The sequence below is a fragment of the Danio rerio genome, chromosome 9 (genome assembly GCF_052040795.2).
Source record: "Danio rerio strain M-AB ecotype USA chromosome 9, GRCz13ab, whole genome shotgun sequence".
Classification (NCBI taxonomy): Eukaryota; Metazoa; Chordata; class Actinopteri; order Cypriniformes; family Danionidae; genus Danio; species Danio rerio.
In genome coordinates this window covers 22,578,393-22,594,313 of record NC_141029.1, presented here as the reverse complement: position 1 = coordinate 22,594,313, position 15,921 = coordinate 22,578,393, and the positions used below count along the sequence as shown (strand labels likewise).

Below are 15,921 nucleotides of genomic sequence, written 5' to 3'. Positions count from 1 at the left end.
GTAGATTTCATGCACAACATACTTTCTCAAGCGCTTTTGTTTGATTTGCAAAGTTGTGCCATACTCACATACTCCTTATCTCAACATCAATGAAGACACTATTATGATATTTTCACAGACAATAAATATCACACACTCCTATTCCAACCTTGTAAGGAAAGATTAACTATGAGGACTTGAAGCATTTCAACCAAAAAATAAAGTATTTCTGCAATTATTTATTTACATGAGCACGAATAAATGATGACAGAATCACTTCTTTATTTTAAACACTGCTTCATGTGGCTTCTCTGCACAAAAATAAATATCAGATGCTTTGGATAAATATTTTTCTGCTCACAAAAACAAATATGCTTCTGAACACTTATTATTCTGTCCTCTTCTTTACAAACCCACCAGCAAAAACACAAAATGACTGACTTCACTCTACTGACAGTGCAGATTATTACAAGTACTACATGTCAAATGTGCAGCAATCAATATTTTATTTCTCACGCAGCGGTGCGGTGTTATCATCCTTTCATTGACTACAACCCTGGGATCCTACCAGGTGCTTCTGAGCAAAAGTGTCTAGAAAATACGCGGTGTTGATGACTCACAGCCAGACTCCTCAGAGCAGAGTAAGATCTGTTGCTTCGCTCATGTCAGAGCGCGAGCAGTGCGGTTGATCATGTTTTTAGGTCAGTAGATATAATGAAGACGTAGCAGAGGGGGGAGGAAAAAAAGCCTCTGGTTCTCAGACAAACCACACAGCTGCCCAAGTCACTCCCGAGGGTTTTATTTCCAGTCTTATGGATGTTAACGTGGAGTCTATTAAAATGTGCAGCAATTCACTAGAATAGTGTGAGGAGTGTACCCTGCCTTTGAGATATTTCTGACTTCTCACAGACAGACAGACAGACAGACAGACAGACAGACAGACAGACAGACAGACACACACACGTTTCCACTTTAAGCCAAATATCAAATTCCCTGACTTTTACTGACTAAAAGCGGATTTAATGGAAAAAAAAACAGGCCACTGTTGTGCTTTTAAATTATTGATTAAAAACATAAATAATATTAAAATATACGATAAGGACATGATAATGCAGTATTTTTAGATTGAATATCATTTTGCATGACTTTAAGCTACTATGAGAAAAATAACAGATAATTTTTCTCAGATTTTGAACAAAAGCTGGGGTATTTACTGTTTGTGGGGCTGTGTAGTGCTCCATCTCCCATGTTTGATAGCTCGATTACATTTACATTTACAGTTACATTTAGCTTTCCTGCCATCTACAGTACCTTGTAAACATCCAGTCTAGGGCAGTATGATACTGGAAAAATCTTACATTGCGATATTTTTTTATTCTGCGATATACAGTTGAAGTCAGAATTATTAACTCCCTGAATTATTAGCCCCCTCTTTATTTTTCCCCAATTTCTGTTTAAGGGAGAGCAGACTTTTTCAACACATTTCTAAACATAATACTTTTAAATAAACAATAACAGACAGTAAATAATAATTTACTTGATATTTTTCAAGACACTTCTATACAGCTTAAAGTGACATTTGAAGTCTTTATTAGGTTAATTAGGTTAACTAGGCAGGTTTGGGTAATTAGGCAAGTTATTGTATAATGATGGTTTGTTCTGTAGACTATCAACAAAAATATAGCTTAAAGGGGCTAATAATTTTGACCATAAAATGGTTTAAAAAAAACTGCTTTGATTCTAGCTGAAATAAAACAAATAAGACTTTGTCCAGAAGAAAAAATATTATTAGACATACTGTGAAAATTTTCTTGCTCTGTTAAACATCGTTTGAGAAATATTTTAAAAAGACAGAAGAAAATCAAAAATCAAAGGGGTAACTGTATATTGCGATATAAATAAAATTTCACTAGATAAGATGAATAACTATTTGGAAAGAATTTATAATATCAGATAAATTAGGATGAATTTGTAGGGGAGTGCATAAAATATAATAAACATTATACAAGCATAGATAAATTTAATAAAAAAAATACAAATTAAATAAACAGCGCTTTATTGTTTTTAGAGTTGTCATTCTGTATTCAGGTTTAAAGTAATTGAATAACAAAATTAAAAATAATACTGCAAGCCTTTGTTTTATGAACAATTCAATAAAATTAATCATTATAAATTTGTCAGTTACAATCGGTACAGTCTCAGGTCCTTTACAAAACACTTGCCAAATGATAAATTCAGACTGAACATTGCACATACTCACGATGTAACTATTGCGAATGATCACATTGTGATGTCCATGCTGAAGTGATATATTGTCCAGCCCTAATCCAGTCCCTGAAGTGGTCATTTTGAAGTCACAGCTCTTAAAATGTATATTCTCCTGGTAAAATGTAAATTTTCATGGCAATGTTTACTTTGACCATCTCATTTAGGGAAACTCTTGAGATAAATAAGTTACATCTCGTCTCAACGTGCTCAAGTCTGCATCGATGCATATAAAGAACACAACACAACTTTCACGGGTCCTCTGATCTTGCGGTCTTGAGTTTTGGAACTGAACTTTGGCAGTTGAGAATGCTGTTATTCGAGAACTTGAGAACGCAAGATCGCATATTGAGAAACAGCCATTGTAATTCCATGACCTGTGGAAACCCTCATATTACACAAGCACATACAAGACGGCAAAAACGCAACAATAAGAGGCCTAGAAATGGTTTTGTTTGGCATGTTTTTACTGAACCATGAGAAACAATTATAGTACCAAATTATAAAGTAAAGCATTACATTAGCTATGAACCAAACCAAAGAGCCAAGCACTAATATGGACAAAAAACATTTAATTTTTATACATGATGTTTTCTTGTCACTTTTACGGTTTATTTTTTACTGGTCACATTATCCACCTTTTCTGAATGAAAGTGATACTTTCTAAACTGTGTAAAGTTACAATGACATCATTTGACGAACAGAAAAGTAGGTGTTAGATTTATAAAAAATGTCTCAAGTTGGCCTCAAATTTGGGTTGTTGGCGTTCAGTTCACATTTTCCATGCTTGGTTTTAGTAGACTATTGGAGTGCAATTAGTCACACTATGCGTGCTATTCACACCAGGTGCAAACCAACACTCAGAAGATGAAGAAAGTGAAGAACAAGAACAGGAGAGAGAGAGAGAGAGAGAGAGAGAGAGAGACAGACAGAGAGAGAGAGAGGGAGAGAGAGAAATGCAGAAGACAGAGAGAGGAGCTAATTTGGGCTGAATGAGCACTTCCCTCGGGATTACTAGTTGGAGCGCCTGTGTTTGTGAGAGAGTGTGTGTGTTTGTATAATTCCCAGAATGCAGATTCCGGCGCTGAAGCCTAATCTGGTTGATGCGGATCATAAGAGCCAGAGATGATCCTGTTATTACACATATGAGGATATGAGCGTGGACATTCCCCATGATACAGCTTCTGCTCTCCGTACACAAACACACTGTGGAGCCCTTGGCCTGAGATGTTCCTTAATGCATTTATATGGTTCCAGTAGACATTTATAGAGAACACGCTAAAAATGGATGAATGTATTTGAGTTCCACTGGGGTTCAGGGGTTAATTTCTGCCCTCAGGGTTTCTGTTTATTTGTGCATCCGCCGGCTTTTATAACAAACCTTCTGCCTGGTGTTTATTCTATCCAGAACTGCCAATCAAAGCTGACACAAACACAGGGCAAACTGATGCAAGCGCAGCCAATCAGCATCCGGGACGCTGTCTAATGAAGAAATTAGGCTATCGTCGGAGAGGATGTTTATGCGCATTTAGTCAAAGGCTCCTCATCTCCTCAAAGCAAATAAGGACAGTCGGTATGTTTCTGCATTTCCATTTCAAAAACATTTTCTGCCTTTATTTGAAAATGATTCTTTCTGGTTTATAAATAATCTGTAAGGCTTCTGAGGAGAAAATGTAAGAAATACAAAGCTTAGAGACTCTAAATAAATAATAAAAAAAAGAAATACACAAGGTGGCAGAAAGAGAGTTACGGTAATTAAAGAAGCTTTTTCTTTTCTCTGGATTGAATCACATACAGCATGATGGAGCTTTCTGAAGATATCCTAAAACTCATTAACTTGACTGTGTTTAGGAAAAAAGCTGCATTTATTTTGTTCTTTAACGAACCAGTGACAGGCATATTTCACCCTTAAAAACATATTTAAATAATTCTAGTTTTGTTTATAGCTCAAAGATGAAAAGTTAAAAATTAAAACACATTATGAATCTTTATTTTAAGCAAAGAATAACGACTATAATAAATAAATACAGCCACTGAAACCTCATTCACTGTCACAATTGCCTGTGTATCAACAAAAATCTTGTCAGCCATATTTGGAACAAAAATCATATTCTGACATTTTTAAAAGTCTACCTACATAAAAGGTCATAGGACAGCCTCAAAATACTAATTAATTGTCATTCTGATCATACTGATAATTGGTATTTTATTACAAGACTAAATGTGTTATTAACAGATGGGGACCAACACGGTGGAAAGACAACAAGATACTAAGACCAACGAGACATTACTGATGAGGCAATGACACCCCAGAGCTGGGAATTTCTCCCAGGTATATGAAATTTGAGCAACAGTTTTTTCTGACTGTAATTAAAATTTTTTGTCACATTTATTGTTTGCTGCAGGACTCTTTGTCTGGCCTCATTTTTATGGCACAATGTTTGGTGGCAATAAGTATGAGGTGGATGAAATGTGTGACAGTTGAAGCCAGTCAAAAATAGAAAAGTGTGAAATCTAATTCATTTGTTTTTACTGCAGCATTTTGTATTGTGTAGTTAAAAAATACATATTTTGTATTTATTTGTTATTGTTATTTAATAATATTTGTAAAAATAAAGTTAGCAAGGAATGAGACAACAAATAACCAAATGTTTAAGTTAATAATAACCAAATGTTTAACCCAGCAACTTGGTTAACCCAACCCACTGGTTGGGTCAAATAAACCAGCGGTTCACAACAGGAGGGTCCTGGCCCACAAGGGGGCCTCAGCGAGCTCTGTGGGGAGTCGAGTCATATTTTTACAAATTTTTAGCAGTGGACAAATCAGGAGAACAATCATGTTGCCTTAGTTCAAATTATCCCCCGGCTGACCTAAAAAAAAAAATGGACAAATTTGTAATTTGTCCTCAACAAAAAAGACTGACCCTCACTGATTCGCCTTCAGCAGCTAATAGTAATGACCCAAGCATACTGGACCCAGGTGAGGAAGCTCCAAACATTTTTGGTTGCAGCGCTAGCAATACTGGAAACATGAAATGCAGGAAATATCAAGATAGTTACCTGAACTATGGATTTTATTCAATTTTCTCGAAGCAAAGAGCCCTGACCCAGCCACAGTGCATTATCAGCACAAAAGATGCAGATATTGCGAACAGATGCATGACGCCATCCAAATTAATAAAACATTTGAAAACGACTAATAATTTTTTTTTTCATATTGCAAACTTACAGGAGCGATGATAACATTAAATGTTGAGGGAGGCCTTACAATATTTTGCGGGGGGAAAGGGGGTCTCAGGCAAAAATAAGTTGGGAACCACTGAAAAGTCCGAACGTTCTGGTACAAATGAGTAAACCCAGCAATTGGGCCAAAAAAAAAAACACAGCATGTTCGGTCCTATAGCTACCCAGCACCTGGGTTAGGCTTGGGTCATTTTCCAGCCCAGCATTTTATAGAGAGTAGGATTTACCTAGCCATTTTGTTTAGTTTAATTAATACAATGCTGCATTCTGTAAATACTTAATATTTTAGGTATTATAAAAAACAATTCTATAGTTGCTGCCATACTTCAAACCACTAGGATGTACCCATTATGTATTTAAATTATTTTAAATAATAAAATGCAGTATAATTACTTATTATTTTATGTATTTTAATATGCATGTACATAAAACACAGATTGGCCTTAATAATGATGGACAATTTGTGCCCATATTTAGACCCCCCCCAACCCCCCATAAAATATTTAAACAATTCAAAATATCAGAGCTTGCACCAAAAAATATGCTTTGTGTGTATATGAAAGCCCTTCAGACCCATTGCATAGTAAGCATATAATGCATTTTACCCATTTAACTTTTGAAATGAATAGTATGTTTTACTTGCATTAAAACACTGAAAAAAATAAGCACAAGTCCCCAAATCTTCATTAAATTAATTAATTAAAAATATTTCTGTTTCTTTGCAATTGTTATTATTTTTAATGGTGAATCCAATTAGATTCTTATTATCAAAAAAGTTTTTGTTTTTAATGATTTCCTAATCAGCATAAAAGCAGTCATTTCCATTATGCATAATATTAAACAACTTCTTACACATTACCGTTAATGAGAACATTACAGTAATGAGATATTAGGGAAATGCACTATTATGAAAAACTCAATTCATAACCTCATAGCACAGAATCTATTTGTCCTCTTTCTTTCGATTTAGAGATTAAATAACACCTGGACATTTCTTTTTTGTGAAAAAGACTGACCAATTATTTTGCTTCAGTTCTCAGCTGGCCCAGCATACGGTGTGTCTCATTTTACACTGATGAGTGGCAAACAAAACCGCAGCTGGGATGTCAAAACAAACACTAGCACCGGTGGTCTAGCTGTACAATGCCAACAAACCTTTATATAACTACTTGTTAGGTGCTCAATAATGTTAACTTAACAGCTCATAAAACTACAGGTTACACTTTCCATGAAGCCCATGCTCGAAATTATACATACCTCCATTTATGGTTATTTAAAATCAAGCATAACAATATGATGCATCTATAAAAACACACAAAAATATTATCTATTATGAAAGTAATAGCTACATTTATAATTTTACTAATTATGTGTTTAAATGGTCATGATTGTAGGAAATCTGCAGGAAAAGCAGACATGTAAAAAAAAAATCCCAGTCTAGAAAGGACGTTATTTGTATTCCAAGAGGACATTTGATGGTTGACGGTCTGACCAAAGTCTGCAGCACATCAAACACGCAGATGAATGGTTGACAAACATTTTCTCATCCGTCAAATCCCTCCTTAAATCTCTGTCCTTATCTTGGCTCCGCGGGGCCCGAGGCTGCGGTTCTGTTCTGTCTTTGATGAGATCAGTGTTTGACAACAGAAGAGTGTGCTGCTCCCTAATGTGACACCGCATATTCTCCAGCGCTTTGAAGGATATACAACCACAGGACAGTGCACATCAACACAGAGACTGATGGGAGAAAACTAACGGACGCATAATGCCTGGAGCAAACAGCATTTCCTCACACCATCTCGCCTGTAATTTATGTGCAAATCAAGAGAAAGAACAAATATTTGCCTGTTGTTCGCTTACAGCCTATGATCCCATTTGGCTTGAAGTAACGCTAAGAAATAAAACCTCTGTCAGCTCGGTGTTTGGAGATATCTACTGATTCATACAGTAATTGGGCTGTCTGAAATGTTGTAATTGAAACATCTTATAAAGGACTGCCAAAAATGTCTCAGCATCTGAAAGAGAGAAAGCTTTAAATATACATCTCAGGATTTGTCTTTTAAAAAGAAGAAAAGTGCTGTGCAGACCCATTGGAAAATTGCTTGTTAGTTGTGAGACCTGAAAGCAAGTCATCCAAAATTGCTGGCTTGCCAGTGAGGTACCAGAAAAATGTTTTGAGGGTCTTAACCGCTGAAAAGCCCATAAAAATAAACATTCCAAGAAGCATTTAGAAAGGAATTATTCAGAACTGTTATTGAGCCCATCGTTTTTATGACCAGTGTTTCTATTTGCTTGTCTTCATATAAAGTATCAAATGGCCTTAAAAAATGTATTTTTTTTTAAATAAAAGAAATACAAATTCAAGACCAATTTGCCTAAAAATAATTGATAAAACTTATAAATAAACAGTGAATCTGTATTTTTTAGTTTTTAAAAAACAGCAAGAAGTGTCTATTATGTAAGATATCCCCAGTTTCACAAATGAGGCTTGAGGTCCTAGACTAAATGTTTTTATGACCATCTTAAAGTGATAGTTTACCTAAAAATGAAAATTTCTTAATTTGCTCAAGTTGGAGTGGTTGCATACCTTTAAGAATTTCCTTTATCTGACTAACACAGAGGAAGATTTTTTTGAACAATGTTTGAAACCTGTAACCACAGAGCTCCACAGTAGGAAAAACAAATACAGAGGAAGCCAAAGGATACAGGTTTCCAGCCTTTTTAAAAAATACTTATTGTTATTTAACAAGAAGCAAACTGGGCAAACTTGGTCCTGGAGGGTTCTGCACAGTTTTGCTCCAACACTAATCAAACACACCTGAACATGCAAAGCAATGTCTTCAAGATCATTAGAAAGCTATAGGCAGGTGTGTTTGATTAGGGTTGGAGGTACACTTTGCTGAATTTTACCACCCAAGGCGTAAGTAATTAGTAGAAATGCACCGAATATTCGGCCGAAAGATTTTTATCACTAAAACAACATGGCCGAAACAGTATGTTTTGATGATAAAAAACAAAAACTATGGACTGCACGTGTGGTCACAGCTTGGTGTGTCTATTCGATCTGTTCTGATTCTCTGCATGTCATCGCTCGATCCATGATATAACGATCATTAATTGAATCCAGAAATAAAGCAGCACACACACAAAATGATCCAGACCATGATGGATGTGGAAAACCCCGGGAGTCTTTCACATGTACGCGCAAACAGAGCTGAAGCAATGTGCGCGCAGTGGTAGAGTCAACACCTCTACCTCAAAAGCAGCGCGCAGGCGTTTGCTTTTCACACCGGCAGCACAAACCTAACAGGTGGCTGTTGCACAGAACAATATATCACTCTCTATATATGGTTTCTAAAACACAAAAACTTATTAAAAAGCCTGATTTAATCAAGTCCTGGATTAATCCAAGCTTTATCTGTAAAAGCAGGCCATAGAGTACATAGTACTATACAGTACAGTAATGTAGTATTATTTTCTACCTCAACTGCCAAATTATACATATGGTACATTTTAACAGTATAAAAACAACTTCCAATCTTAGTGAAGGGCAAAACGCCATCAAAGTGCATAACTGCCTTATGCCAACTACTGGACTTTAAGCCTGAATCATGGGTCAGACTGTAACGGGAAAATTCGACAGGCCATTGGTGTTTTGCAATCTTTATGTGTGAACTAATCAACAACTCAGTCTCAAAGAGAGACCTCAGAGTCTCACTGACGAGTTGCCCGCTAATCTCAAACAAAAACACAATATCTAGCATTCTAAATATCTAGAGTAGTCAGCCAACAATGTTACATGGAGCCAGGTGTAGTGATGAGCTACAGATTAAAGAGAGCAAGTGATGGAGTGACGGTTCATGTGCTCAACAAAAATGTCTGTGATAATGATCACTGCTTCACGATCAAACTGGAGCATTTGATGGCCACATCCATCAGAGACATAATCAACTACGGCTGCTGATAATAAGCTAGCTGTGTCTGTGATGTGGGTCATCTTCACGCAAGCAGCCAATTCTGTTCTGCTATCTCTGGCCGCTGAAATATCATGATGGCGGCATGACAATGCCCTCTAGTGTTGCCCATGACCCCGTTCTATACCGATGGCCTTTATTTTAGGTCATAACAAGTGTACTAGAAAAAAAGAAATATAAGAAAAACACTAGCAAATTTCGGAAAGAAAGAAAATGGAAATGGCCTGCTTTCCATCATCAGTCATCTCCTAGATAATGAAGACAGGCTGCTGAGTGGACTGCTCTATTAAACTCTCTTCATTCAGAGGTAAAAGGTAAGAGACTGAACATTTGGCAGTAAATTGGAGCAAAATAACAAACAGCAAAGTAAAGCTGCTCAATGTATTACAAGTCCCATTAATACTCATTATCATCGTTTCTGGCTCATCGGTTGTGCATAATATTCAGGGTTATCTTTAAAGAACTGCACTGGTTCGGTTACACACATTGCCTATTGTCGTTTCAGTTTTTTGAGTGCCCATGTTTTCTTTGAGGCTGATCATCATACTGGAGTGCTTTACATCAAGTCTGAGCGATATAATCGGTATTTATTGACCAAACACTATTGTCAATATAATTATAAAAAAAAAAATTATAAAAAAAAGGTTTGTAGTTTTGGTATGAAGGCTATAGTTTTATTAAAATGTGGCTGCTCAGCGCGTACCTTGAAAGCAATGCCAATAAGCTTGGGGTGCAAGTTTGTCATTTCCAATGGAGGCGCGCGACTTGCATGAAGCGCAAATTAGCGATGCACACATGTTGTGCAAGCAGCACACACGTTATGCGTGCGTTTTTTCCAAGTATCATAGTTGAATACATCTGAAATTTTCAAAATGCCATGAGCTCACCGCGATTCATAAAAGTAAAACAAACCAATCTCCTTCATACTTTGTATGGAATATACATATTTCAGTAATAACGGCAGACTAATTACCTCAGACAAACACAGCACATCCTAACACTGCCGTGCTTTTTACTTTTTATCATAAACTTGTATCGAAACCGCAGTAATGGTTTGTTCATTTGTCATCCTTTGAGAAAAGTTGACAGGGGAGAGGGCACAGCGAGCGTGAGCACAAAGCGCATTGAAATTGGTGAAGGAAACCGAAACCACGCACTCACGCTTGAACACTTCAGGTCAGAATAACAACCCGTGAAAATGAGTGTGGTGGCTAGCAGCAGTGAGGAGATTGTAATTAAATATAAGGATGTGACCAGAGTAGCTTTTTGGTTTCTTTTCTAGTGCATCCCAGCCCCTAGCTCCCCACCGGAAAGATATTTTTAGCATAGGGGTAATATAGCCATTATCACAATCACAATTTGTAATGTTGCAGTATGAATTTGAATAATGATGGTAGGTTCCCTTGCATGAAAGCTCAGATTTGATTATAATAATTTATTTTGTTTACAGAGTTTGAGGTTTACTGTATCAATATTATTGGCACCTCAAAGTTAGCTTCGATTGTTCAGTATTTACACTTTACCATTGCACACATTTTGTAACATTTTAATAATCAAGTTTAAGAGTCTCTTTATTGTATATTAGCCATTCACTAAAATGTAATTTAGTTAAAGAATAGTTTATATACCAAAAATCTTGTCAGGCATTTTTAGAAGGGCAATTAGATGACACATTCAAAGACTATTTAAGGAACACAGTGCAGTACCAAAATACAAATTAACTGGCATTTTAAATCCTTATACTTTGCCACTATCCTTCAACAACAAGGTTTTATCCATTAGTTTGTAAAATGTAGATAAGTACAGCTCATGTCTCTTTAATTATATTTCTTTTATTTGAGTGAAACAAAAAAAGATTTTGCGCCATATTTCCCACATTTTCATCAAGCCTAAGTTAAACATTTACTAAAAACATCTTTTGAATGGCTATCAATGAAGATGCAGATGTGGGCTTTAGTGTATCGTACAAACACAGCATACCAAGCCAACCATCCAAACCCTGGCCACTTGTTACTTTGGATCTATATTCATCTCCTCGCTGCCATTGTATATCAACACTTACGAAAGATGCAAGGGTGATGGGGAGTTGAAGAACAAGGGAGGAGAGATGAAAGAAAAGGATAAAAGAAAAACCAAGAGGACCAAAAGACTGTGAAAGAGAGGACAGAGGGACAGCAGAATAAACATCATCCATCACTGCACAGGGGCTCTGCTGGAGCGGTTGACAGGCTGGGGGGGAGAGAGAGGAAGAGAGAGAGAGAGAGAGAGAGAGAGAGAGAGAGAGAGAGAGAGAGAGAGAGAGAGAGAGAGAGAGAGAGAGAGAGAGAGAGAGAGAGAGAGAGAGAGATGGAGCAAGAGGGTGAGATGGAGGATGTGGTCTGGCATAGAAGAGATAACCTCCAGAGTGGATATAAGCACAGAGTCTTCGCTCGTCTTTAGATCGGACTCCTCTCTCTAGAAACACACATGCCTCGCTTTCATTCCCTCCACCCCAAGCGGCTCGCTCCATCGTGGCTCATCAAAAAATTTGTATTAAAGAGGAATGGCTTTCTATGTATGACACTTTGCCTTCAGTTACTGCTTCTAGCATCTGCTCCACTGCATATGGGGGACACATTCATAGAGACTCCCTGCCTGCACCAAGTAAAATACCTCAAGAAAGTTATTCATTAGTTCTCCTATACATCTCAGTAGCATCTGCCGGGCTGCTGCATGATCCCCTGGAAGAAAGCAATTTCAAATGTGTCATCTCTGCTCATGGGCACCCAGTGATTTCGAAATGGCATTTGAATGGTTGTCAATAGGGAAAGGTGCATCATAAAATCTATGTTACAGGAGAGCATGGATACCTCTGTGAAACAGTGAAACTTCTTTATGAATTTTACATTCATGAACTAAATAAAAAACAAATTTTTAAATAGTTTGGTTTTACCAAATCTGATAATCACTCAAGTTTCACCCAATCTAAACACTTCTACACATTAAAAAAATGGCTGGGTTCAACACAATTATTTTCTTTTGTCCCAACACAAATTGATCAAGTTAACTAACTTAATTGTTTTCACAAATTTAAGAAGATTAAAAATAAGTTGAAGAATTGTGTTGATTAAACTTATTTTATATCAGTAGTTTGAATATGCAGCAGAAAAAAATGTTTAGAGAGTAGTGTTTATTTCATTGACAAAAAAAAATTTGTCATAATTTTGTGACGATTAAGTTTTTACCTATGAAAACTAGACAAAAACTAAATTAAATAGTGACGATGACTACACCTATAATAAAAATATACTGACATTTTCATTTGTGTTTCATTTTAGCTGCGGCTACAATTTAGCTAACGTTATCCCTAATCTAACTCGCGCTAGGTTCACCCACACTGTCTTCTACCGCGATCGTCATGACAACAGCTATTTACAGTGTACCTCTACCACAAAACAAAAACTGCATTATTCAGGACATCATTCTGTGATGTGATTATTTTTTTACGTCCATAAGGATGTAATGATACTGTAGTGCTACAATTAGCTTATTAGGGAGTCAAATTCTAACAAAACTGCCTTGAAGTAAAGTGCAATTGTATTTTTTACGTACATTTTCACTTCAGAATTCCTCTATGTGTGAGTTAACAGAGCCATGGGACTAAGAGCACATTTTACAAGACAACACATTACCATTTGCCAGTCACATGTCTTTAATCTACTTATTTAATCAGTTCTATACAATAAAGCACCATCAACAACAGTTTGTTAAACAAATCTACAGTAAATTTAGTTTAATAAAATCTTCTGAAATTCAGTTGACCAAAACTAGGCTAAAACAAAACTGATTCAGAAGACTAAAACTAGACTAAACTAAAGTGGAATTTTAGTCAAAGGACTAAGACTAAAACTAAATAATTTTTTTTTGTCAAAATTAACAATAGTAGAGCCTCTCCACTCTGATAGGCCAAATGGCCCAAACTGTTTTGATTGGTCCATCAATTACTGCAAAACAATTACCATATCTAAAGCTCTGGAGGAAGAACTAAACCACTGAAACAATTAGTTGATCAAACCGAACCTCCATTGCAAACACAACTTGAACAGGATATTTAATTATTGACAAGGTAGAGAATAATAACCAATCACACATTTCTGTTCAGCATGTGGATGCTATGACCAAAAGAATGTATTTAGTCACAGCTGAAATTGCATACATTTTTTTTTTAAGTTTTAGTCACAGCTGAAATTGCATAAGTTTTTTGCATAAGTTTCTTTTTATTTTTTAAATAACCTGTGCATGGTTATTTAAAAAATAACCATGCACAGCATACTTTTTACTGACTAGATGCCATAAATAGATATAAATGCCCGGCTAATCCAGATGTAATTTAAAGATTGGTAAAACTCATTTAATCCAATCGATGTTTGCCAGCGGCAGTACAAGAAACACTGGTAAACTTGAGCCTCTCTTGTCTGTAACATTCATAAAGTAAGTATCCTTTCCATGTTGCTGACATTGCTATAGTTCTTTTGAGCTTTTTCCTCATGAGATATTCCTACATTCGTGTTTAATGTTATATCCAATGTTGATAAATAATATTTACTGAATTATTTTAGTGTTATGTGTGTTACCACGATTGTGTTAGGAGTTTAGTAGCATCTTCAATAATTTAGTCTGTTTCTGCTTGTGGAAAATCTGTTTGAGCTAAGCTTTGTTTCATCATATGTTTCACTGATCATCACCTGCTTTTGGTGGTGTTTTTGTCTGTGTATTACAAAGGTATAATGCTGTACAGGCCTGAGTGATGCGGACATCAATAATCAAAACTGCTTTGATCAAGAACCACTTTGATCAGAGAACCAAAAATCCAAATCAGTAAAAGGAAACAAATTTTCAATCAAACATGTAAAAAAGCATCATATTCAGAGTTAAGAGATGATGTTTAAACTGTACCCTCCTGAAAGCCATATGTAGGAAGCTCATGGGACTAAGAATTAACATGCTGATTCGCCACATTCCAAACCAAGGACAATACCTCAAGCTCTCCTTGAGGCCAGAACCATCAGATAATTTAAATATCCAACACACTACAATTCAACAGCTACACTCTGAGCAGTTGAGTCTGATAATGGTATGAGATTGGACAGCATCAACCTTCCCATCTCAATTTACTTTTTTCTTTCTGTAAAGTCCAGCTAAAGTCAAGTTGTGCTGAAAAAACAACACAACTATATTCTTTTCATGCCTCTAAGTTGAACTACAACACTCTGCTCCATCTGATTGACCTTCTGAGACGTCTCTCCAGTGAAGAACAGACTACCAGCAAACCCACTTTAAAACACAGCTTCACAAAGAACACAGCAGAGATTCCTCACAACAAACAAAAATGTATGTTATGTATGTAATGCATGTAATGCCTTTATATTAATGCTGAACTGGTGCATAAACTAAGACATATGATATGAATGTCTTCCTAAAAAACTATAAAAGGGCCAAATGATTACTGTTGGTTCACTTGGTTTGCTCTCAAAGTTTGTATTTACTTTACTTTACTCTCTTAAATTCTTCCTTTCCTCACTTTCTTTTGTTCTGCATTTTCTGTAAATGTGCATGTGTATGTGTCTGTTAGGTGTCTGGGTGAATTTGTTTGTTTGATTGTAAATAGTCAATTCTTTCAATATCCCCCTTTGAAAGGGCTTCAATAGTGGCCTTTTAACAGTGTCCCCAGAATGTGTCTGAGAAGATTCAGGTCAAAATACCTATCAGGTCATTTATTATATCCTGTTGAAATGGACTATTTTTGGGTCGGAGAGAATTGTAGCTGTTTTTGCGCCTGGGCCTTTAAATGAAAATGAGCTGGTTTTCCCCATCCATTCTTGGGACACTTAGTTTCATAGAAGGATAATCATGGTCAGATGTCAGGATAAACACACAAAATGTTATTATCAGACATGATGAAACAACTATTAAAAAATACCACAGTAAGATTAATGAGCCACACACGAATGCCATTACAATTTTCGCGCAGACACACATTTAACACGTTGTGCCATTTTTGCCTGTCTACTCATGGAAAATTTGACAGGATGCCCACCAAACATGTAAATCTGCTGCTGTATAGACATCCATTAAAGCTTATTTACTTTACAAAACCAGATTTTTCCAGGACTCCTGTAGTGTGATTGAAGCGACCTTGTTTACATTTGTTTACACTATGCAGCTGTGCTGATTCCAGTGATTATGAATGACATAAAATATAGTACAAAATGCTATAAAAATACAAAATTTACCACTTACTGCTTCCTTAAATGTAGGCTGATCACAGAGAGTTGAAACAGATCTTTTAATCCCAGTTTTTTTGCAAATCCTGTCTTGTGGACGTTTAAACACACTAATACTGAGACTATTAGCTATTGGTAATACCAAGACTATTGGTAATACATGCCTGTCTATCTATATCTGTGGGCGGAGAAAAAAA

General features: G+C 36.2%; 1 protein-coding gene across 2 annotated transcripts in view; it reads right to left on the bottom strand.

The window, feature by feature from the left end:
* Positions 1-15,921, bottom strand: part of man1a2 (mannosidase, alpha, class 1A, member 2) — a 182,954-nt gene that overhangs the window by 35,850 nt on the left and 131,183 nt on the right.